Consider the following 25665-nt stretch of genomic DNA (forward strand, 5'->3'; position numbering starts at 1 on the left):
ATAAGATTTACAACTTCAGGGGATAGAGAAAGAATGCAAGTGTTCTCCTAGGAGTTTTGGGGTAGTAGCTATTTGAAATTTTCCTTTGTATCAGGATCCACAAGGCATGGAGCATCTTGCCTATTTTACTGTCCGTCACCATAACATCCTTCTCTTTGTTTTCATCACTTTCTCAGAGATTCCACCTCTTCAGCGTCCTAATCAGGCTTTGTCACAAGTGCCCAGCTCTTAATCCCTGGGACATTTCCCCCTTCTTTGCAAAACAGCATGCTGAGGTCTCTAACTTACTATCCTGCTCTCCCACCTTGTCTGCCAGCCCTGAAGCTAGCAGAGGATGGACAACCACGTGCCCTGGTCTAACCTCAGCTCTTCTAACTTTCTGACTCTAGCTTCAGCTTCTAGTTGGGCATTGGTCACTGGCCAAAATGCCCACAGAAGAAGCCAGCCCCCTGCAGCTGTCATCCCCCCTTCTTTGCCACTGTGTGCTATGTGCAGTTCCTCCATGTGCATTAGATTGGCTGGCATTTTGGGGACACCCCCATTGTCACATGGTGGTCCATAGCATCTAACATATGGGCCACTCCTCCCCAGAGAGGTGGATGGCCAACTCCAGATTTCCCCCATGGATACCTCATTCCTAAGGCCCATATCCTTGATCTTCTCCCGGCTACCAGTTGTTGGTTCACAGCCCTCTTGGGAACTTCACTCGTGTCATCTGAAAGTGGCCCCATACAGAGAAGGCTGCAAGAGACTGAAGACGAGGCCACTCTAGGTTGGTAGGTGTCAGGGTGTTTTGTTTGTATGCTTTTTAATAAGCAAAGTGAACTTACATACAAGGTTTGTCTTGGGCAGCAGCAAAATGAGTGGACCCCTGCACCCGCCTGCCAAATCTTAAAAATTCATAAAGGTCTTAACTGAGTTCAGCCACATGTACTGTGTAGGTGTTCTCAACACTACATCACTATCTTAAAGCTGGATCCTTGGAGCAGCCTCTGGAAATGGTAAAGGCAAGTGGAACAGACGTTCCAAAAACAGGAGAAGGGATAGGGAGCCTCGGAGTGTCCAGTCCAGCTAACAGGTCAAACGGTAGTCACTTTTTTCAGTCACCTTCCCCTGCGCCGCCTTTAATTTGTCTGGACACATTGGTCTCGCTGAAGTTCGTTTAAATATGCAGTCCGGGCTTTCATTCAGCATGTAAAATATTCAGTGGACAATATAGGAACTCTGATATAAAAAAGTTTAAACGTGTTTATTTTTAAATCTTGTTTCTCATTTAATTTCTTTGCTTTAAGTATTCAAGTAAAAATATAACTCAGCCATTTAATAAATATACATGTAATTATCTAGATAGATAATACGCATCAAATATATATATATATATATATATATAACCCACCTATCTACATATACACACACACAACACTTGACTGTGGGGTCTTGTTTGCAGTGATGTGAATTGCTGTTTCAGTTGTCAGTTACCAATTGTTAAAGTGGTTGAAGTGATTGATCAGCATGTGTGAAAGGAAATTGACATCCTTAATATGTCTCTGACTCCGAGAACTGTGAGAACTTAACAAAAGGAAATTGAAGCTGCAAAAGCTATTTAAAGATGGAAACACACACACTGGGTCTCTGTTTTTATGCACAACAATTGATGTCCCCTTAGGCTAAACCTACTAAAGCTTTCATCATAATGGTAATACACCTACAATGGACCTTAAGAGCTTGTGTGGTGAATCTGAGGGGAAAGAAGAGCTCTTCATTACTTAGGGTATATGTGACAGCTCTTTGTTCTCTTGCAGCTGGTAGATTTGCTCTTCACTTTGCAGAGGACAATAGAGCTCCTATGAAGAACTGGTGCTGTTTTATTTTTTAATCTCATTTCCTCTGTCCTTAGCTGCCTTATTTCCACCTGACATTCAAACAATAAAAAACACCAAGTCACCACCACTGCAGCCGAAAAGGAAAAGAAAGGCTAATGTTACCCTAAAGCACTATTGCAAACACAAAGAAAGCATAATTCCATGTCACGGGTATAACCCGGAATGACACATTGGCATGAATTACCTCTTTGAGTTTTTGACAGGAGAGAACAAAAAGTGGCTAATGAAGTCACGAGAGGCTTTGGGAGTTCAACTTATGAAGCCTTTAGTATTATGACGGTGTCAGGACAGGTCAGTCTTACTGTTTCACTCGCAAGGTGGAACATACTTATGACCTCCTGGTAAAATCAGACACTGGAAAAACTGTAGACTCAAGTGAATTCTGACACCCTTATCGTAACTTTGCTATCTGAATATATATTTGGGTTTCCTTTAATTTTAGGAGTGTTATAGTTTAGGACAGTCAATAATTAGTGCTGTATTTTATTTTCTTAAAGTATGTACAGCTTCTGCATCTTCTCAATACAATAAAATATTTCTTGGCTGAGAGAGAAAATTAAAACTGAATTTGAAAGATACTATGTGCATTCTGCACACCTCTGTTATTGTCCTCTGAACTCTGAGAACTGACCTTAATGCACTACCAGTAACAATCCATGTAGATACACAGATTTTCTGGGCTCTTCAACAATAGGACCAAAATCAGTTCCTATTGCCTGTGCTAACTTTGAGCGATGAAAGATGGCTCGGTCACTTACATTGTGACATTTAGAGGAAAACAAAGTTATTTTCCTAAAACATGTTCCCTATCATTTTATCAAAAATGTATCTAAAATATAACATGGAATTAGTACAATAGAAAAGTTTAAAACCATATTCTATGAGATTTAGAGTCTTAAGATTGATCTCACAAACTGTATTTAAAAACTGATACGGTAAGCAGGGCATGTGTTATTACAATCATTTTTATCAGGCAAGTAAATTTGCAAGGTTATATAGCTAATAAGGGAAAAATTGGACTCAGATATCAGGCCGTCTGATTCCAGAAGGTCTTTGTATTATACTAAGAAATCGCAGCATTTTTAAGTCCTTTCTCTGTATTGAAGTACAAATAAATCTGAAAAGAATAAACCTATTTAAATCCATTAGCAGCATAAATGATCTAAATATATTCAGATTACAAAGGAAGGAGAGAGGCAAGAAAGGAAGGAGGGTCACGGAGTGACGGAGGGAGGTAAAGATGGAAGAATTATATGACAAGGAATGGTAAGAGAGCGTTAGAAAGAAGAGGAGTACGGGGACCAGAACACTGGTAAGTTCATCAGGACTTTGGTTGCAAGTAACTAAAAGTTAACACAAACTATCTTAAGGCGGTAAGGGTATCTCCTAGAATATACAGAAAAAGAGAAAGAGCAAATAGCTGGGAGGAAGGGAACCAGGAAAGTTTTAGAAGCACAGCAACCGAAACTAGAGAATCAACACGTAAGGTTCTCTATCGCCGCTTGATTCCTGCTTCTCTTTTCAGATTAGCTGCATTCTGTCTTCTACCAATGCAATTCTTCACACTTGAGGCATGTGGTCCCCTGTAGCTGTAGTTTACATCCTCAGGGTATCTTTACTAAGTGGGAAAGATAACCTATCTACTAGTCCTATTTCAAAAACCCTAGGCAAAGCCCCTGACTTGATTATGTCTCATGCTCACTCCTGCTCTAATCGTAACATACAACGGGAATACCAAACATCTGGCTCTGCTTGGCTCAGGTGCTTCCCTTGAGTGTCTGATTTGAAAATGAATGAACAGTTACCTGTTCCATCTAAGTAGCATGGGTGGTAGAGGTGGTAGAGAATTGGCCTGGAGGAGCTTTCTCTGAGTTGAGGCCGCCACGCTAGTACAACTCGATGAGCTGCGCGAGGAGGGTAAGTCTTAACATGTGATGTACATTGTCCTGGACGTTTAGGGTTAGTAAATGGGCCCTCTGGGAGATCTGTGGGATTACAGAGAAACAGAAGTAGTGGAAGAGAAGAGTGGGAAGCAATTGAAGATAAATTTGTCACTGATGTAATCATTTCAAGTGTCATACGAACTTTAAGGAATTAGCTCAAAAGCAGAACAAAGCAGAATAGGTTTTGAGGAAAGGGGCTTGAGAAAGTTGGGGCAGTGCGGGAGTTACTGTGTGGAAAAGGCTTTTTTTTTTTCCCCCCCTCAAATTCTATAGGTCATTACAAGTAGAAAGTAAGACCAAGAACATCAGATGAGAAAAAAAAAAAAAAAAAAAAAAGCACGTGACTATTCTAGGACTAACTATAGAAAGGAACCTGAATTGAGAAGGATGTAAGTTCAGTAAAACCTTGCCTAGGATGGAGAGTCCTTCTCCCCCATCAGAGTGTCATGGTGGTAAGAGCTTTGCTGTTGGGTTCAGAGAGACCTGCTTTGAGTCCTGACGATGTGCTTATGTAATCTACATTCATATCTATATTACATATTGTCTATTTCCCCCTCTATATCTACTCTCTGTCTAGGTCCATTGTGGGAGACTGAACTTTTTGGATCAATAACAATCTCTCTTGTCCTTCCTCTTCCTGTGGGTTTGACCAGCGAGAGATTCCAGCAGGGAAGAGAGCAGTGTCATAGCACACTCCCATCTTTTGATGACCATAAACTTCAACCTTATAAGCAGCTCTGTCCTACAACTATGCCCAGTTTCCTTTTACTATTCATTACTGTTCACTATCCTTGACTTTGGGAGCTATAATGACGACATCTATTTCTAGCCCTAGAGTATTGCACTGCTCCTTAATAGTTTTCTTTAATCCTGCTCCTACCATTATAAAGAGACCCTCTATTCAACTCTACTCAGTTACTGTATTGGAGTATGATGATTGGTTTCTAGGAAGTTTTCTGATTGTTACAGTACCCTTTTTTCTTCTTGATCAAATCAGAATTTAAAAAATGTTTCTAATCACCAGCTGAAATTCCAAATTCTAGTAACATACATAGTTAAAACTTTGTGATTGAACAACTAGCTTCTCTGTTGATAATATGTTATTCATATGATCTACAGATCTTGAGACCAAGACCATCTCATGGTTCTGTCTCACATACAGCATTTGGCAGAGTTCTAAATAGGACATGGTGTAAGAGTTCAGCATACCCTTGCAGACTGATTATTGTGTTTGATCTAATATAGTTTTATTTGTCAGTTGGCCATACGTTTCTCACAAATCAAAATGTCTGTCACTTAATAGATGATTCCTAAGATTTTCTTTTGTCATCCTCTCATTGATATTATTGTATGTTTGTGTTTTACATGTTGCAACAGAATAATGCTATTAGGCATCTTTTATATACTGTTATAAGAATGTCATTTTTATTTATGCTGTAGGAAATTAGGAGAATGTAACTATAACTTAGATATCCATTGTTAAAATGATTTTTCCACTATTTTATAATAGTGGAATTTTTCCACTGTTTTATAATAATAAGCCAACATTTAGCCACATAAGCCTGTGTAATATCTCATACTGTAACTGAGTAGAAATAGGTTTTACTTTTACTATATTGGGTATTGAATAAAATTGGATGTTGAGACTTTTAAATTAAGTTTTAGAGTTACTTTAATAAGATAGAATTGCTGTCAATCCAATCCCCAAGGCAGTATTATTTAGCAGTTCCTTGTGTTTTGGTTGTGTATTTGCAGGAATGCCACACTACTTTTGGGATTTCCTAGATGCAGTTCTGCTTTGTTCAGTAGAACTTTGTTTCCATATGCAGGCGGTCTGACAGGGACTAAGAAAAGCAGTCCTCGAGGCAGTGACTCTACCTGCTGGATATAAATTGTTGTGATTTGTGTTTATGATGTGTTTATTTTATTTCTTTTTTTTTTTAAGATTTTATTTATTTATGTGACAGAGAGACAGCCAGCGAGAGAGGGAACACAGCAGGGGGAGTGGGAGAGGAAGAAGCAGGCTCATAGCAGAGGAGCCCGATGTGGGACTCGATCCCGGTACGCCGGGATCATGCCCTGAGCCGAAGGCAGACGCTTTAACGACTGCGCTACCCAGGCGCCCCTATTTTATTTCTTTCCATCAGTTTATAAATGGGTGGATAACAATGTCTGGGTCTCAATTTTTCCCAAACTCTCCTTTGAATAGTTGCAGAGCTTGTGATATGAGGAAGCTACTGTTGGTTTGTAATTTCTACTATGGCCGTCACCTCCTATCCATGTCCTTTTGTCTCTACTATAATATTATACAATTCTGTGAGGCTTCCCCATACAGAACTTCACATTTTTATAACCAGTTATAGAGAAAAGAAAGGATTTTGATGTGTCCATGTGAATTTGAGTGTGAGTTAAAAAATAATGAAGGAGCAATTTGAGGGCAAAACCTAAAAAGATAGGAATTTGCCATAATCTGTTTTCTGAAATACGAACTCTACTTTTAAAATATTAACCATTTCTTTATGATTTAGTCACAATTCTCATGCATTGATTAAATTTGTAAATTCAAATTTCATTTTGAAAACTATTTCCTTTCCACTTCTCAAAACATATATATGTAGTAAAGGAAGAAATGTTACATTCCTCCTGTCAAAGAACATTAGAATTTCTTGAGCAGTGAATGTCCCAGAGAGAATCATGGAATACCACAGGGACTGCATGCATTTCTCTATTGGTGGTCAGATGTTGGACTTCTAAGTTGGCCTCAATGTCCTAGAATCTGAGCCAGAGTAAAAGATAGGAGAACAAAGCAGAACATTGCCAAGTCATGTAGCTTTTAAACCTGTCAAAATCTGGCCTTCTCTTTTACAGTCTTTTTGGTGTGAAGGCACAGGATATCACAATAGGATGCTAATAGTGTTCTAAAGTGACTAGAAATGGATACTTCCAAGTGTGTATTTAAGGGAAAAATGGACAAAATCAAGCTTCCAAAATAAGAAGAAATGCTAACAAATTTAACCTAAAAGCTAGGAAGCTCAGTTTCTTTTGCCAACTCCTTTTCTTTTCTTTTTTCTTTTCTTTTCTTTTCTTTTCTTTTCTCTTTTCTTTTCTTTCCTTTTCTCTTCTCTCTCTCTCTCTTTTTTTTTTTTTTAAGATTCTATTTATTTGAGATAGAGCCCATGTGCAAGCAAACACACATGCATGAGTAGGGGGAGGCACAGAAGCAGACTCCCTGCTGATCCCGAGACCCTGATCATGACCTGAGCTGAAGTCAGACTGTTAATAGACTGAGCCACCCAGTCACCCCCAACTTTTTTTTTTTAATTAATCTTATTTAGGCAGCTCATTCTTCAATGCCTTTTTGCTTTAAAAGATTAATAAGCAATGTATTTGTCATGTTTCATATTGTATAGACTAATGAAGAATGTGAAGTAATAAATAATTTTCTTGAAAAATGGAACTATGTTGGTGCAAAGGTTTTCTTTCCTTGGTTGGTTGGCCATACTTAGTAAGATTGTGAGGGGCAAATTTATTAGGTTGAAAATAAGAATCACCTTCATCAACTTTAAAAAGAATATTAAATCTTCTATTTATATTCTTGCAAATTAGTATCCTACATTTTTCTAAGTGTTTCAACAAAACAATTTTAAAAGTATGTTTTTGTGTGAACTAATATTTATGTTTCAGTATTTATATGTGGTAGTTATCAAACAATCTCCAAATTATTTGTTTAGCGGTTTTGCCAGTCAGCCAACAATTTAGACTAACTAGCCTCATCTGAAAGATGTTTCTGGTCTTATCTGAATTTCTTTGTGCATTTGCCACTATTTGCGAGCTTAGATCTCTCTGCTTCTGGAGTAGCTGGCTGGTGGCTGGGGCACTTTGGTTCTCCTGTTCAAGGTCTCTTATCATCCAGCAGACCAAAGTGGGCTTCCTTTCGTGGTGGCTGGGCAGCATTCTAAAATGGTAAGCAGAAACATGTTAGGCATCGTGAGAGATAGGCTCAGAACTGGCACATTGCCACTTCTACCACATTCTTTTGGCAAAAAAAAAATATATATATATATATATATATATTATGTATATGCGTGTGTGTATTTATATATATATATATTATATGCGTGTGTGTATTTATATATATGTGTGTGTATATATATATATATATATACACACACATATATATAGAAGTTTGGGGCAAATACAGGTGACCCTTGAACACCATGAGTTTGTACTGTGCAGGTCTACTTATAGTGGATTTTTTTCAATAAATTCGGTACAGTACTGGAAATGTATTTTCTCTAATGGGTTTCTTAGTAACATTTCCTTTTCTCTAGCTTACTTAATTATAGGAATGTAGTATGTGATATATATGTCATACAACAAAATATGTGTTAACTGTCTAGGTAACAAGTAAGGGTTCTGGTCAGTGGTAAGCTACTGGTAGTTAAGTTTTGGGGAAGTCAAAAGTTATATGTGGATTTTCAACTGCATGGGGGGGTTGGCATCCCTAATGCCCACATTGTTCAAGGTTCAACTGTGTTTGCCTTTTAATGATAAAAGCTACTAAATTGTATTGCAAGGGCATAGATTGTGGGAGGGGAATAACTGGGGACGATTTGAAAACAACCCCACTATATAATGACATAGTTAAGGTCTTTAAAAATAGGTCACTTCCTTATTTGTATGGCATGTAGAGAATACCTGACTCTTCTTGAATACACAACTAGATTGAATGTATCAGTCTTCCTTGAAGTTAAGTACAGTCATGTGACTGAGTTCCGGCCAGTAAAACCTGAGTGAAGATGATGTGTGCCATGTTTAGACTTGATCCATATAAATCTCCCAGTTGTGATTGTATATTTTTGCTTTCCATCTCCAGTGTCTCTGAACCCTGGCTTAAAAGAATGTAGAGTCACGTACCACAAATGACTGCACGGAAGACTATCTATCAAGCATGACTGCACTTTATGTCAGTGAGAAATAAACTTCTGTGTGTTAATCCACTGAGACCTAGGGATTAATCTGTTACAGCAGCTAACATTACTTACCCTAACTTATGTAATTTTGTTAGACCTAAATATTAGTAACCTAGGTTCATCCTTTATTGGCCTTAGTTTTAAATAGCTTTGTTAATATGTACTGGATTATTTATTTAAAGAACTAGTATTGGAAGAATAACTGCATTTGCAAACTCTACAAAGACTAGTGTTAAAGACAGTTAGCAATAGTTCACCAGTCAAGATATTTGCTTCCATATTCTAGGGTTGAAGGAAGATTTCAGGTTTAGTTGTAATATGGACTTATTTTGCCTTGAAATTAAATAATTACCTTCTTTTCTGCTGTGTTTTCCAGTTTTTTAATGGTTATAACTCAAATATTAATGTGTCCAAATTATTGGTCTTTATCTTTTTTCTTGCATGCAGCAATATTGGAAAAGAAAAAAATCCCGAAGGAATGCCTACACCACATGTTCCTGCTTCCCATAGGGAAAAAAATCCTCAACAGATTAATGGAAGCCATTGATGAAATACCAATTAAGCAATACAGTTTTATTAAATGTCAAAATTAAAGTATTAAGTCATTTCCCTTAAAAAAAGAGCACAAATGTAGCCATTTTAAATGTTCATGCTATTTAATTCACAGGGAGAACCCAGGGACAATATCAGATCCCTGATATTATGAACTTTCTCTCTCAATCATAAACCAGATATAAAAGACAAAGAAAATACTGATGGCAATGATACTACCTTGGGAACTTTACAAATTATAAAGGAGTTCACAGAGTTTAATTTTCTGTGTCCCTGTTAACATTTAACTTATGTGCCAGAGATTGACTTAAGGAAAATCTTTCTTTTTTATACTGTATTTATAAATGAACCTAATGATCAAATACTTTTATTTTCTAAAGCTTCAAGTGTTAATGGAGTTAACTCTTGAATATGAAATCTTCCATTTAAAAATAAAACCAGTTATCTTTCACATATCTTGCCTGTAGTGCCATATGTTTATAGGACATAAAAGAAGACCAGATATTAAGTATATTGATTTGTTAAAAGGTCAATCAATCCATGAGCACTTTTGCAATTATCTTGTGCATTTCTTTCCATAGAAAGCAGAATGCCCACAGGCTATTTCTAACAGATGACCAATGGAGTTCTTTAAAAATGAATTTAGTTAATACATCCCAATTATATATGAATTTTTCTACATCCTTTGGATAGAGCTACCATCATTTAGGGACTATCCTTCAGAATTTCATCATGCTTTATCTAAATTTTATGTTATAACTTTTGGACCTTGATTTCACCTCATATTCTGACTAAAAATGATGTGTAAGCTTTTGCAACAATGAATTTTCCCTGGTATTCTGAACTTGAAACAAATGGTTTCTCCTCTTTTTCTTTCTTTTTTTTTTAAAGATTTTATTTATTTATTTGACAGAGATAGAGACAGCCAGTGAGAGAGGGAACACAAGCAGGGGGAGTGGGAGAGGAAGAAGCAGGCTCATAGCGGAGGAGCCTGATGTGGGGCTCAATCCCATAACGCCGGGATCACGCCCTGAGCTGAAGGCAGACGCTTAACCTCTGTGCCACCCAGGCGCCCCTCTCCTCTTTTTCTTAACTATTAACCATGCTTTTAAAAAAATAAGCTTTTTATTTTAGAATACTTTTAGATTTACAAAAAAAAATTACGTTACTACAGTCGCCGTGTATCCCACATTCTGTTCTCCTGTTATTAAATCTTACCTCAGTATAGTATATTTACATTATTACTAACTGAAGTACATGTTTAATTCATGTTTTTATACTCTTTATCTAATGTATTTTTTTCTGTTCCAAGGTCCCATCTAGGATTCCATATTGTATTTAGTTATTATGTCTCCTAAAACAACTTTCTGCTGTGACAGTTTCTCACATTTTCTTTGTTTTTGATGGCCTTGACAGTTTTGTGGAGTACTAGTTAAGGATTTCGTAGAATGTTTTACTATTGGAATTTATGTGATGTTTTTCTTATGATTAGGGTAGGGTTGTGGTTTTGGGGGAGGAAGACAGACCACAGAGGTAAAGTTCTATTCTCATCATACGCTATCAAAGGTACATACTATCAATCTGACTTATCACTGATGATGTTAACCTTTACCACTTAGCTGAGGTAGTGTTTGTCAGGTTTCTCCAATGCACTTACTCGTTTTTCACCCTTCCCATAGTGTACTCTGGATGTAAGTCATGAGACATAGTCCATTGAACATGCTTTTCATAATTTATTTTTAAAATTTGGATGCATCTTTTGAAAATTAGTTTATTTCTGTTGCAGAACTATGATATTTCCTATTCTAATTTCATTTAGGTTTCTGTTTTCCATGATTGCTTATATTTGTGAATACCTATTATAGTATCGTAGTGTCAGGTTATATCAACATGATTTCAGGATAGTACCTAAAGTGTAAATCATCTAGTGCTCCAAACTGTTCAGATGTTAGGCGTCCCAGAGAGTGTATTATGTTGAAGTTTAGTTTTGGCCAAGGGATTACCAGAGAATCAATCAGGGGATGGGTCAGTATTTAGTGATTATTTATAGATGAAGTTATATGGCGGTTAGGGTCTTAAATCGGACATAGCAACAGAAAAAGTACAAAAAACTCCGTCTGATTTTTGTGATGTATGTATGTGTAAAATATAAGAACATTTTGAGACCTTCTCTAAGGTTAATGACTTAGTAAACTATAAAAAGAGTTTAGGCGAAGATCAATGGGATGAGAATTGAAGGACCATGAGATAATATGGTAGAGAGATTCTAAACATCTTACTGATCTTAAGGGCCTTAACACAGACAATGGGCTGTCCTTAAGTTCTCCTCATTTTACTCTGTGTATGTGTGAGAGTGTGTGAGTGTTGTCGGTACCCCTAAAGCAAGCCATTTTATTAGACTGGCACTTTAAGAGCAATTGCGTTCTGGTGCAGAATATAGAACTGACAAGTGTAAGCCAAGGCCTCTGGTCCTGCAAAGACTAGAAATATGGTGGGTTATCATGTCAGGGCTTCAGTCACAAGGAAACAACTCAATAGTTTTCCAATTACTAAGCCAAAAATAATTTTAATGTTTATTGAAAAGATACAGACTAGAGGATACCAGAATTCGACACATAAAATCCCTGATCTTTTATGTTAACCACAAATTCAGTACACCAGTATATTGAAATAGCTCCTAGAATTTAGTACAAGTTAAATGACATTAATAGAAGAATAATAGTTAATAGTTATAATGATAATGTTGATAATTGTTATTATAATTGTAAAGTGCTTAACAGTCTAAAATTCACTTTCACATATATTATTCCATTTTAGCATAAATTCTAATAAAATTCTGTATATCTAGGAAAGCATGATAAAACAAGTTATGTGGAAAGAAACAACAAAAACTTTAGGCCTTTAGGCAACAGATTTGTTTTAAGATTTATGCTGAGAAAGAGCATGCACAAGCAGGGGGGAGGGGCAGAGGAAGAGAGAGAATCTCAAGCAGACTCCACGCTGAGCATGGAGCCTGACATACATGGTGATTGACCACACAACCCTGAGACCATGACCTGAGCCGAAATCAAGAGTTGGATGCTTATCTGACTAAGCCATCCAGGCGCCTCTAGGCAACAGTCTGATCTTGGCTTTGAAAGTGTGGTCTTTGTACTTCTTAGGGTTTTAAAGATTCATTCAGAGAACTGGAAGGTAGGCACAGTTTTCATAATGATTCTAAGAAATTATTTGCCTCTTGAGCATATTGACATTTTCACTGATGGTACAAAAGCAGTGATGGGTAAAATTTCTGATGCTTTTGCTTAAATCAAAGCAGTGGTAAAAACTATACTATAACAGTCATTGTATTAGTCACTAGCAGACATTCACAGAAAAGAAAAAGAAAAGGCAGTTTCATTTAAGAATTTTTGTCCTTGATGAAGCAAAAATATTGTTTGTATTAAGTATCAGCCCTTGAGTACATGTCTCCTTAATATTCTGTGTGATGAAATGGGGAAATACACATAAAGCATTTCTGCTGCGTACCAAAGTGAACCAATATTTTCCAAATGAACAATGCGTGATGTTTCAAAATTTCAGTTATGCATGGGTAAAATTTCCAATCAAAGTACAGGTTAGACCGATAGATTTTTATGGGACAGAATAAAAACATTTATTGGTACAGTTTTGGATTCCATGTCACAGTCTTTAAGAAACTATTTGTCAAGTTTGGATGTAGTATCAAAAATTAATATCCATAATAACCTCAAAGTTGCTGGAATATTCTCCCTTTTCAACTACATAGTTTGTGGGGCTAGATTTTCATTAAAACAATGCAGAATGAAGGCAAAGAAGATACGAGAATCCAGCCATCTGGAGTCACTAAAAAAATTTGAAAAACATGTAAAACAACACCATTTTCATGAATTACTTCTTATGGACTAGATACTGATTTCTCATAACAAGTACAATAGTTACACTAATAGGTAATAGGCTATTGTTATTTTATAGAAATTAATAATTAAAGATTTTTAAGTTTTCCATTTTAATTTTTAATATGGTAAATATCAGTACATATAATTCACATATGTAAAAATTCTTGGAAGTTCTCAACAATTGCAGGAGTTTAAAGAAGCCCCGAGACTGAAACAGAGAAGTGCTTGCTTAAGTAAACCTAATAGAAGAAAAATGAAACAAAATGGCAGGTGTCATTAAGTGTTGGAGAGAATTCTTGGACATCTTTTGTTTTTACCTGCTTAGCATACAATTTCTGTTTTTCTGATAGAAGTACACCAGTTTTCCTTTGATGAATCAGACTTCCCCTGCTTAAATTGTGGCTTATCTTAACTCCTTGCTGCAGGGTAGATCATTCTACCGAGGCATAGCCAGTAAGTACATTTTTTATAAGCCCTATCTCTCCCTCTGGCAGCCAGAATAATTAATCAGAAATGGGTACAAGCCAATGAGACTCAATTCTCAGACTTTTGCAGGAAGCTTTGGAGAAGAGTCTGTCTGTTTTTGTAGGGGTTGATAAACCACAAGGCTATTTGGCCAGAATTGCTAGTTGGTGTCATTGTCACCATTTGGAGACACCGTTTTCAAAACAAAAGCAATGTAGAGGAAAATAAAACAGAAAGATGGAGAGAGAGATAACTCTAATTATGTCATTTGAGCACCTGGCTCAAGCCATATCGGTTTTGTGAGGCAATAAATTCTTTGCTAAATTCAGTTTGACGTGGATTTCTCTCACATATGTCTAAAAAGATCCTATTGAGTACTGCTCCAGAAAGAATGAAAATCATGGTTGACCAGCTTTATTCTTAATATAAGGGAGAAATTTCTGGAAATCAGTGCTGTGTCAGTCATGGTACAAACTGCCCATGGAATTATATACTTACATACTTTTTTGAAAGGAAATTTCAAAATGAAGGGGATAAACACTTTTAAGAGTAAAGGCACTGAGATCCAGATTTTTTGTTATTTCCATATACTAATTAGTGGTAGATTAATAAATGAGATCATTCTCACTTAAGTTTTTTAAACATCCTTTGACCATTTTCCAGCAATACTGCAGATATAAAGGATTGCGAAAGGACTAGTGGGGACCTATGTAATCTCAAGATTATATAAGTTACATCAAAAGGAATAAAATAAAGTGAAGAGTGGTCTTTCACTGTTAGTTACCAAAAGTGAGAATAAAATACAAGGATAATTGGTCAGCAATTTTTTTTTTAAGATCTACACAAAATTACTTTATGTTCTTTCTCTTAGTCATTGGAAATTCAGTTCTACAGATAATTCTTAAGAGAATTTGCAAGATTTTATACACATACACACACGATTGTATGTCAGGATTACAATATATAGTATAATGTACTTTAAGCTAATTAAATAGTTTTCTTGAGTTTATCCTCTATATTGAACAAGATTTTCTAGTATATATGCTTTTCTTTTGTTGTAATTTAGGTAGAAATTTAGGAAATTACTTCAGTCTGTTAGTACGACGTACACTGTATTAAGTCAGCACCAGTTTAACTTGAATTGTGTTGTGCATGTGCACGAGTCATTTATTACTGGGTTATAATACCGCGTAGTTTGAAGTTTTTGCCCATTTGTGCAGTGGGAATGATGTTTCCGCATACATTATTTTATTACTATTCTTTAGCCTTGTACTTTTCCTCTTATGCTGCTCTGGCTTGAAAGTAGTTTTCTTCAAAATATGAAAGAAACAAGTTCATCTTTGACATAGGCTTGTTTCTTTCCAGGTATTGAACATTTCAGCTATCCCAAAAAACACTCAATAAATTACCTTCATTCTCTTGGAAAGAAAGGCCTTAAAATCTTAAAAGTCTAGTATAGACAATTTCTTCCTTCACTAAAGTACATCCTGTAAGTACAAGTTCACGAATCTACAAGAAAAACAAATGAATTTCCTATTTGGAAACATAACAAACATAACAAATTCAATGAAACAAGAAAAAATAAGGCTTAATACCTTAGGGCGCAAATTTAATTTATTTCAGATTTACCCAGCAGTGCTCTAATTCTGTTGATGAAAGGTGAACCTCAACTTTGAAGATATAGTTGTAGGAAATCAAATTGAGAAACGGAGAGCAAAAAAGCCAAATGGAAAGGGAGGAGTAAAAAATATCCGTGATTGTATGTATTCAGCTACTTTATGTATAGTAATGGTTCTCAAATTTCAGAGTCACTTGAAGATCCTGTTAAAATCCATACACATGCATTATGAATCATTCTAATTGAGTTTTAGTCAGAGCCAAGGAATCTGCATTTTGGGGCTGGGGGAAGCCCAGGGAATTCTGATAGCGATGATTCAAATGTCATAACAGGCAAAACAAATCTATATAATCACATATAAACTTTAGTTAAATTGTATAAATTATATAAAGCAGTTTTGTAGCTTAAAAAAGGACATTTAGGAAATAAATTGCAACTGAATGTCAATGTTATGTGCTTGATTTGCCAGAAATTCCTCAATGAAAATACCAGAAAAAATCAAACAAACAAATGAGAGAGAGAAAAGAGAGAGAGAGGGAGAGAGAAAGACTCTTTTGGTTGAAAAACACAGTAAAACACCTTTCTTGCATCTTAGTGACTTCTGTCGAGGGCTAAATCTCTTATAAATTGCAGTTGTATTGTAATTGATTTCATTCTTAACAAAACATCAAATCCTCTTGGGGAGAAACAAAGGAAAGTGAGATTAGCTAAAGAAACAGAAAAAATTCTATTCCAATGATTAAAATGTATGCCTCAGGAATTAAGCAGGCTTGATGCTTTCCTGGATTTACAACATTTCATTTGTTACTGCCATTAGCTTTAACTGCTTTGGGAAAATTTAACAACAGAGCTATAGCATGGCTTACAACCATCATGAGCTTCAAAGATTCAAGAGCATGCGAAACATTTCCTTGCAAACTGTGCTTTAATAGGATTACATGGATAGCATCTTTGAATATTTATTCCCTCTACAAATCAGATAGGAAGCATTTTAATGACATATTTAAAATGTTGTCATCTTACGATCCAAGACAATGACACCTAGAAACTTGTACATTTTTGGAAAAGAAGAAATCACAAACATCAGAAATGTTCTTGAAAATATCTAGTATGCATAGTATTCTCTTTATTGAACAAATTGAAAAGTAGAATTCAATGAAATATGGTATTACGTATCTGTTCAACAGCGATTTTGGAAAAATGAGATTAAACACAATCATACAAGCAAAAAGCTAAAGTGGCCACCTTAATCTTTCACAATATTTGCTATGAAATGTTTTTTGCTTCTGAAAGGACAATTATGATACACATTTGGATTGGTATCTCTCAGTTCTCATGCATAAAAAATAAACCGACAATACATAATTAATGCAAATAATGAAACTGGAAACAAAATCTGAGACCTTGTTCAGATTAATGCCAACTGCTTGAATTGCACATGTTCTTATAATTTATTTTGAATTTTGACTGGATTTTTCTTAAAATCTTCATATTTAAACATTTCTAATCTAAAAAATTATAATTTAGGCATTCTATGTTTGTATAATTTCAAAGTCATAAAACTTTCTTGAAGTGTCTACAATTAGCCTGGAGGTGACTTGAATAAAGTTGTTAACTAATGAACAGAGTCATTGTTAATATTAATCTGCATATGCTCATTATTCTCTTGAAGGACACTTATTCAGCTTTGAGTTTCAGAGCTAATTGGAAGTCATGGTAGGTTGATAAATATAGGAAATAAGGCTAAATACCTAGGAATAAATTTAATCTAAAAGGTCAAAGGCCCGTGTATTGAAAAACTACAAGGCATTAATGAAAGAAGTGGAAGGAGACATGAATAAATGAAAAGCGATTCTATGCTTCTGAATTGGAAGAATCAATATTGTTAAAATGTCCTTACTGCCCAAAGCAGTCTACAGATTCAGTGAAATTTTTATCAAAATTTCGATGGCATTTTTCAAAAATACAGAATAAATAATCCTGGGGCGCCTGGGTGGCACAGCGGTTAAGCGTCTGCCTTCGGCTCAGGGCGTGATCCCGGCGTTACGGGATCGAGCCCCACATCAGGCTCCTCCGCTATGAGCCTGCTTCTTCCTCTCCCACTCCCCCTGCTTGTGTTCCCTCTCTCGCTGGCTATCTCTATCCTGTCGAATAAATAAATAAAATCTTTAAAAAAAAAAAATCCTAAAATTTGTATGGAATCACAATAGCAACAACAATAACAAAAACAGAATCGGACTCCAAAAGCGAAAGCAACAACAACAAAAAAAGTGGAACTACGTTATACTGAAAAGGTTCTACACAGCAAAGGAAGCCATAAACAAAGTTAAAAGGCAACCTAATAAATGGGAGAAGATGTTTGAAAATCATATATCTGATAAGGGGCCAATATCCAACATATATGAAGAACTCCTACAACTGAATAGCAAGAATACAAACAATCTGATTAAAAAATGGACAGATCTGAATGGACATTTTTCTAAGGCCAACAGGACATTTTCTAAGGCCAAAAGATGCCCAACATTATTAATCATCAGAGAAATGCAAATCAAAACCACAATGAAATATCCTCTCATACTTATTAGAATGGCTATTATCAAAAAATAAGAAATGACAAGTGTTGGCAAGGATGTGGAGAAAAGAGAACCGCTACACTTTTGGTGGGAATGTAAATTGGTGCAATGCTATGGAAAACAGTATGGTTTTTCCTCAAAAAATTAAAAATAAAACTACCACGTGATCCAGAAATTCCACTTTTGGGTATTTACCCAAAGACAAGGAAAACACTAACTTGAAAAGACATATGCAAACCCATGTTCATTGTAGCATTATTTATAATAGCCAAGATATGGAAACAAACTCTGTATTCATTACTGGATCAATGGATAAAGAAATCGTGACACACACACACACACACACACACATATATAATTCAGCCATAAAATACAATAATGCCATTTGTTACAACATAGATGGACCTTAAGGATGTTGTGCCAAGTGTAATAAGTCAGAGAAAAACAAATACCATATGATTTATATGTGAAATAAAAAAAAGAAAAACTCATAAATTCAGAAAATAGATTAGTGGTGGCAGAGGAGGGGTTAAGGATTGGGAGAAATGGGTGAAATGTATAAATTTATTAAAAAACTTAAAATATTTATAAATTTAACCAATGTTTAAATTCTTCACTTGTATCAGTCAGCTTTGCTGCTAAACAAACAATCCAGACTCTCACAGTGTTTTACAGCAGGCATTTAGTCTTTGTCGGTATTGGTGACTTCAGGTTATCTGTGGTTACTGTGACTCTACTTCATTCAGCTTTGCCCTCCTCAACAATCTATTTTAAGACCAAGGCTGAAAGAGATGATACTATTTAGGACATGCCCATTCTTTGGCAGTGGGAATTAGCAAGAGATTGAGACAAACTCTACGTGTAAAAGTTCTGCTCGGTTGTGGTGTATGTCAGATCTCCTTACATTCCACTCATCAAAATATATCCCTAATTAAGCCCGTATCAATGGGATGGAATGTATACGCCAAGGGTAAAGAGGACAAGGCTGTGTGAGTGAATATTTGCAAAAATAATAAATCTACCACACCACTATAGGCTCTTTCACGTGGTCATTACCCTCAAAACAGTTTCAGTATAAGATAGGTGGTTTGAAATTAAAGCAGATTTATGTTTTTCAGAGTGGCCTCCCTTTAGGTTCATCCTGCCATAGCATTTATATTCTGGACATGTTTATTTAAGAAAAAAAATTAAGTCTTATTTTTGTCTGGAATTTCATTCAAGCTATATATTCTATCAAATTCCCATTGTACAGACTTTCTATTGCTGAATCAGATTGTAGTTTCACAAACTATTTTCATTGTATACACGGGAGACAACCTAAATATTGAATCCTAACCAGAGAAAAATCAAAGTGATTTATGAGAATAAAAACTGGTATGTTGTCACAACATGGGGAGAGGGGGTACTGGGAGAGATTAATTCACTTCAATTCTGAGTCTCTTTCTTGCTGCTCCAGGGTAGGATACCTTGCTGATTCCAGGCTAGATACACTGTCTCATCCAGATCGCCAATTTGACCAGGACCTTGTACCATCCCACATTTCTTTTCATGGATAGTAAGAGTTAAACTAATCAATTGATGTGTGTGTTCATATATAGAGAAATAATAGCATTTTGTTTAGGGTTATTTTTTGCAAGGTTAACTGATGACTTTGTAATGCAATAAATCATTCCTTACTCCTTAGAAATTACTACTATTTTTTCACCTGGAAATGAGAAAACAGAATTCCACAAGAGTTTCCATCTCTAATATGGTCCCAAATCAATCTCATTCAACTCTTGATACTCTGCTTTGGTCTTCCTTAATGAGTTAACATCTCTGCTGCAATCTCTTCAAATTATTAAGATCACATCCATTTTTTTTTACTTTATTTTAATTATATTAACAAACATATAGATGTAATTGAAATAACTACCCATAAAATATGATGAACATCAATTTAATAAAAGGAATATTTTGGCCTCTTTCTCTGGCTCACAAACCTCAACCGGTAACAACTATTTTTCTGTTTTGGCTTGTGTAAAGGCCTTGATATTGGTGACTTACCCATTGACATAAGGGAATCTCCCTCTACTATTTTTAAAGAGTTCGCAGGGCTGCCTCTCACTAGGATAAAGTGATGGGACAGGGGTTTGCACCAAGTTCTCTCTCTTTTTAAAAGTTTTTTTTTTTTTTTTTTAATTTTACTTATTTGAGGGAGAGAAAGTAAGAGCGAACAAGGAGAGGAACAGAGGGAGACGAGAGAATCCAAAGAGACTCCACATGCCAAGTGCAGACCTAATGCAGGGCTCGACCTCAGGACCACAGATCACAACCTGAGCCAAAATGAAAAGTCAGATACTCAACTGACTGAGCCACCCAGGTGCCCCTGCACCAGATTCTGTATGCATAAGTTTTAATGATGCCAGGTAGATTTGCCAGAGTCTCACAGATTACCAAAAACTTCAGAGCTATCAAATTATGCTAGCTATTGATTAGTTATCCATTCAAATTTATTTTATTATTTTTAAAAAAAATATGCCTCTTGCTACCTTATAGATAGTAAACAAAAATATCTCAACATATTTTGTGTGTCTCTTTCTCTACGTACACTGTAAATATATACACTTAAACATATTTTGTTTTTCACGACATAAAATTTGTTGGCCAGGTTTTACAAATACAGTTGTATCCTAGGACATTATTTTTGATTTGTGAAGAATAAATGGTCATATACAGGAAAATATTGCCAATAATAATATTTTCTTGTTTTGTTTAATAATTTCATAAATAGCTAAAATTATGTTATAAAAAAGTTTAATACCGGGGCAAAAATCTGAAAAATGGATAAAAGGAAAACATAAATGCCTCACTAGATTTCTTAGAAAAGGGAATTAACATTAAGTGTATTCGTTATATCAAATTATCCAAGAACAGCCAACTTAAACCATAAAAAGTGTAATACTACCCATACAATAACAAAGTATATAGTACTCAGTGCTAGTGATGATACTATAAAATGTGCATTACTGATGTGTTGTATAATTTTAATACCATTTTTCCTAAAGGCAATTTAGCCATCCATATCTAAAATTTGAAAGTGTTTCCACATTTTATCCAAGTTAATCTACTTTAAAAATATATTCTAAAGGAAATATTTGTATATATCAACAATAGAAGGAACTTTAGGTTAACAAAGCAAGTTACAAAATTATGAATTCATAAATGTAAGTTGCTCCATGAAACTAGAGGTCACATCATTATTTGTATATTTAAAATTAAACCAGCTAGTTAGAAGAAAAGCCTGATATCAGCATTTTTTCAGGGTTTACTGTCCTTGCCTTGTATCAAATCATGTAATAAGCCTGGGGAATTTGGGATATTGGAAAAAAAAATGTTCCATCTGCCTTCAACTGTCTCCATTATAGTTGCTTTTATTTCTTGCAAGCAAAAGTACTCACGGGATAAATATTGATTTCAGAATTTTAATCTAGTTTGATCAGTTCCTGGCCCATGACAGCAAGTTCTTTTCAGATATTATAGCTGTGGTGACTTAGATACCTCTGTTCCAAGCTTAAACTTTGCGTTCCTCATGAAGAACCTTTAGGAAGTAGGAGTTCCCATGGCCAGTTTTTGCCAGCACCCCTGAAACCAAGCCTAAGGAACTGATTTTTACCAGCAGAGCTGAATCCTATCAGGGTGAGATCCACTGTCTCCTCTCCCATTTTAATCCTGGGAATCCAAGTGCCAGGAGATTGTACTGCTTCCCATTCAACCATCAGAGCACCTTAGCCATATTGGATAGTCTGCTCTAATTATCCAGGCCTAGACCCAGGAACCCCTTATTCTTCCTCAAGAGGAACATAAAGATACATCCTTGAAAGCTCTATCTGTGGTTGGACTCCATTTCATTTCTTCTGTCCCAGTCACCATTTTCTAAAGATGTTTGAAATATTCCTTATAGGTCATACTAGTTTTCTATTACTGAGTAACAAATTATCACAAATCTAGCTGCTTAACCCAGAATCTATCTATTATTTCATAACTTCTGTTGACACAGTGTAATTGAATTTTCTGCTCAGAGTCCCCAATTGAGATATTGGGCAGGACTGAGATTTTGTCTGGAGCTTGCCGTCTTCTTCCAAGTTCATTCACATTGTTGGCAGAATCAATTTCCTTGTGATTGTTGTCTCTTTTTTTTTTTAGTTCTCTCTCTCTTTTTTTTTTTTTCCCCCTGGTTGCCTGGCTATCTCTCTTAGCTCTAGAGGCTGCCAATAAGTCTGTGCTATGGGCTCCCTCCATAGACAGTTGACAACATGGCTGTTTTTTCTTCTTCCAGGCCATCTGAAGAACTCTCTGACGCTTCACCTTCTTTAAAATCCTCATCTAACTAGATTAGGTCCTCCAGGATTATCTCCCTTTGAATTAACTCAAACTCATCTGATTATTAACCTCATCAGGAGAGTGGTATTTCCAGCATATTCACTAACACCAAAATTAAGGGAAGGAGGTTATATAGGGTTTGTCCATCAGGGAGGAAAAATCTTGGAGACCATATTAGATTTCTGGCTACTGAAATTTTCCCTCTGTCTGAACCAATTATTTCATTAGAGTTTGCATTTTTCCCCCTTTAGTGTAGAAACTTTTACTGTGTGAAATTCTAGAAAGTTATATGCACTAAAATAATAACAGACCTAATCTCTAGTGGTGAAATTTCAGGGGAAGTTTTACCTTTTTTATTATACATTTATATTTTGTATACTTCGGTATCAAGGTTTTATCAACAGTGTCCTGGTAGATATTTAATAACTTGTTCTTCAAAAACAAAAGACCTTATTTGTAGCATTTGTGGATCTATGGTATAAATACTCACACCACGGCCAGTTCTAAGCTACCAATATATTGTTATTGAATGAAGAGTTAGCAGGAAATGCATACCATTGACCCCAGCAAGCTGGTACAGTTAGCTCCAGAACACCTATTATTATTATTTTTATTATAAAAATGAGCTCTTTTCATTTTAGAAGAAATGGACGGTTCCCCTGACACCACTTGGATATAATAGAACTCTACATTGGACTAAGAATCACTGAAGTAAAATTTAGAAATCTCCCAAATGGGTGGCACTAGGTTTTACACATATTCCATTTAAAAGTCAAAGTATTTTTACATGATTGATTAGATTGACCCTTGAGGCAGTTTAAATACATAGTAATCAACAGTCTGATCATAGGATTCTTCTGAGAATTCAAGTCCTTTGTGATAGTCCAGCATACTTAAGAGAAAGCACAAGCCTTTTGGGGGCCAGACCAAATTTTCTTTTTTAATCAATATAATCAATAGAAATATTACTTGAAAATATAAAATATTCTTACTCATATAAAGGTAAATTTAAAATTATTATTTTAAAAGTTATAATAGTATTATACTATCTCAAAAGGGAAAAACTGAAGGCAAAAGCAAGCTTTAAAATATATAGAATTTGATGTGATTTTTATAGGCATATAAAGCTAACAATCAGGATAATAAGCTTAATACTCAAAGATAAAAAATCACAGACTTGATTGTAAAAGTGTTCAGTTTTTGTTTTAAGGCATTATTTTCACTCTTTTTTCCCCCTTTTTAAAGGAAACATTTTAAAAACATGGAAGGAAATAACAGTAAAAGGCAAATTGCAGTTTCATTGAATTCACTAAATGAATTATATCAATCTTGTGCTAATGTGTCATATTTACTTTAATAAAAGTAGGATGTTTTATTGATGGGAAAACAGATAAAGAATCAAAGAGTAGGTCTCTACTCCTAAGTAGAGACCTCATCAAATCCCTAAAGTAGAAGCTTGGCTATCTGTAATCATTTGTAAATTAAAAAGAGATAAATTTCAGGAAATGATAAGATCAAATATTTCTCCCTGAAGGGTAAACAAGTTTATAGAACTGTGACTGGCATACCCGGTGTTTTTTCCAGGAACGGAAGTATAATCAGTCATTAAATTCAAAGCACTCTAGACTCTAAAATTTGGTATGATCTATAAATAGGAAGTAATTTGGGAAAAAGTAGATAAACAGGTGTCCAAAAGTGAATAATGAAAATGTCAAGTCAGGAAGGACCACAAGAGAAACTACTCCAGGGATCAAGAAGAGAGAAATAGATGACTTATTTCAAATAAATGTTAGTTTATTCAAACCCTTTATAATTCATGGAGGATATGGTATGATTGAATCAGGTTAATATTTACTGAAATCACATATAGATTTCTAAAGGTTTAAAAATAGACTGGAAGTTCTAATAAAGTCTTTCTTACATAATTGAAGTTATTGGTGCTATGACATATCTCTGGTCACTTGAAATTGGGAAGAAACTTTTTGTTTCAGGCAACTCTGTAACAAAAATTTCTCAGCCTTGTCTGTTACGAAGACTAGTGGCATTAAACTCAAGGTCACCTCTGAGTTTTCTTTACCTTGACTCTCCTCTCCAATTCTCTAATTCAGTTTTACAAATTGGGATCACTTTAGCACTTCCCTGTTGTTAACCCCTCCTACCTCTGTCATAGGAAAACGGAATACACATTCTAGGCCTTCAGGTCATTGGTTCAGAATCCATTCAGTTTCATTGCGGCTTCCTTTTACATCATTTGTTATCTTCCATCTAAGGCTATCTTGTATTTTAGTTAATAGGTCTCAACCAGCTCCTTTAGGCAAAGCCGTTATGTCGGTACCAGGATGGGTGTTTCGCCCTGAAAGCCAGCACGTATTGTGCTTTCTTCTCTCGAAACTCCTGAATGTTGTGCTCTGGATGCTTTCTGTGAATTATACTAAATATTTATTGTAGATGCTTTCTGAGCATATGGCTCATCTAGTTGTGTCTTTCATCTTTTTCATCTTTGAGTCATGCCTTATCCTGCCTGTGCAGGCCTATCTAGCCTTCATGTGTCACTTCTTGGTCTGGCATAGCCCCAACCAAACATACAGTACACCACGAGTTAGTCATATATCACAAGTTTCTCTATCCATATCCCCCCACAAATTCTACAAAAAAAAAAAAAATGTTGGATTCAGTATAATTATAGTGGTCGGGCTATGTTTACATTTGCTCTACACAGCAAATTAAAGGAAGTAGATTTGCTAGAAAGTCATTCTGACCAAGCTCCTTTTAATATACCTATGTTTCAGAGGCAAACGCAGGTATAAATGTTCAAAATAATCTCAGGATGACAGGTGAAAGATGAGGATCCCACCACATGGGAAGCTGTTATAATAAAGGTATCCCTCTTGGATTCCAACAACATAATCACAATACCTCTAATGCTGAGCAAGATCCTAAACTTAATAGGGTTGTATTTGGCTTGTTGCTTCTGTTCTTTAACAAGCTCTTAGACTTCAAGATACCTACTGTTGATGAAACACTTATTCTATGTTTCGTTCCTTTAATGTAAGGCTCTGAAATGCACAAAATATAAATCCCAGTTGAACTACATTCTACCATTTAGTCATGAGGGCCACCAGAATGAAGACTAGAGAAATATTCAAGCCCAAGATGTACTTCTGCTATTATCCCCTCTACCTATTCTATTAGTTGCATCCCAGATTGATTTGTGAGAGCAGGATCTGTGTCTGTCTGGTTCACTGCTTTATCACCAGTTCCTTGCATGGTATATGATCTGTAGTCTAGTAGACAAAAGAATAAGTCCAAGAAGACCTTTAGCCCTAGTACAAGAAATTTTGAAAACTCTTTATGCCATTAGTAATGAAAATGAAAATAATTC

The sequence above is a fragment of the Ursus americanus genome, chromosome 11 (assembly GCF_024610735.1).
Source record: "Ursus americanus isolate L20-20 chromosome 11, mUrsAme1.1.p, whole genome shotgun sequence".
Classification (NCBI taxonomy): domain Eukaryota; kingdom Metazoa; phylum Chordata; class Mammalia; order Carnivora; family Ursidae; genus Ursus; species Ursus americanus.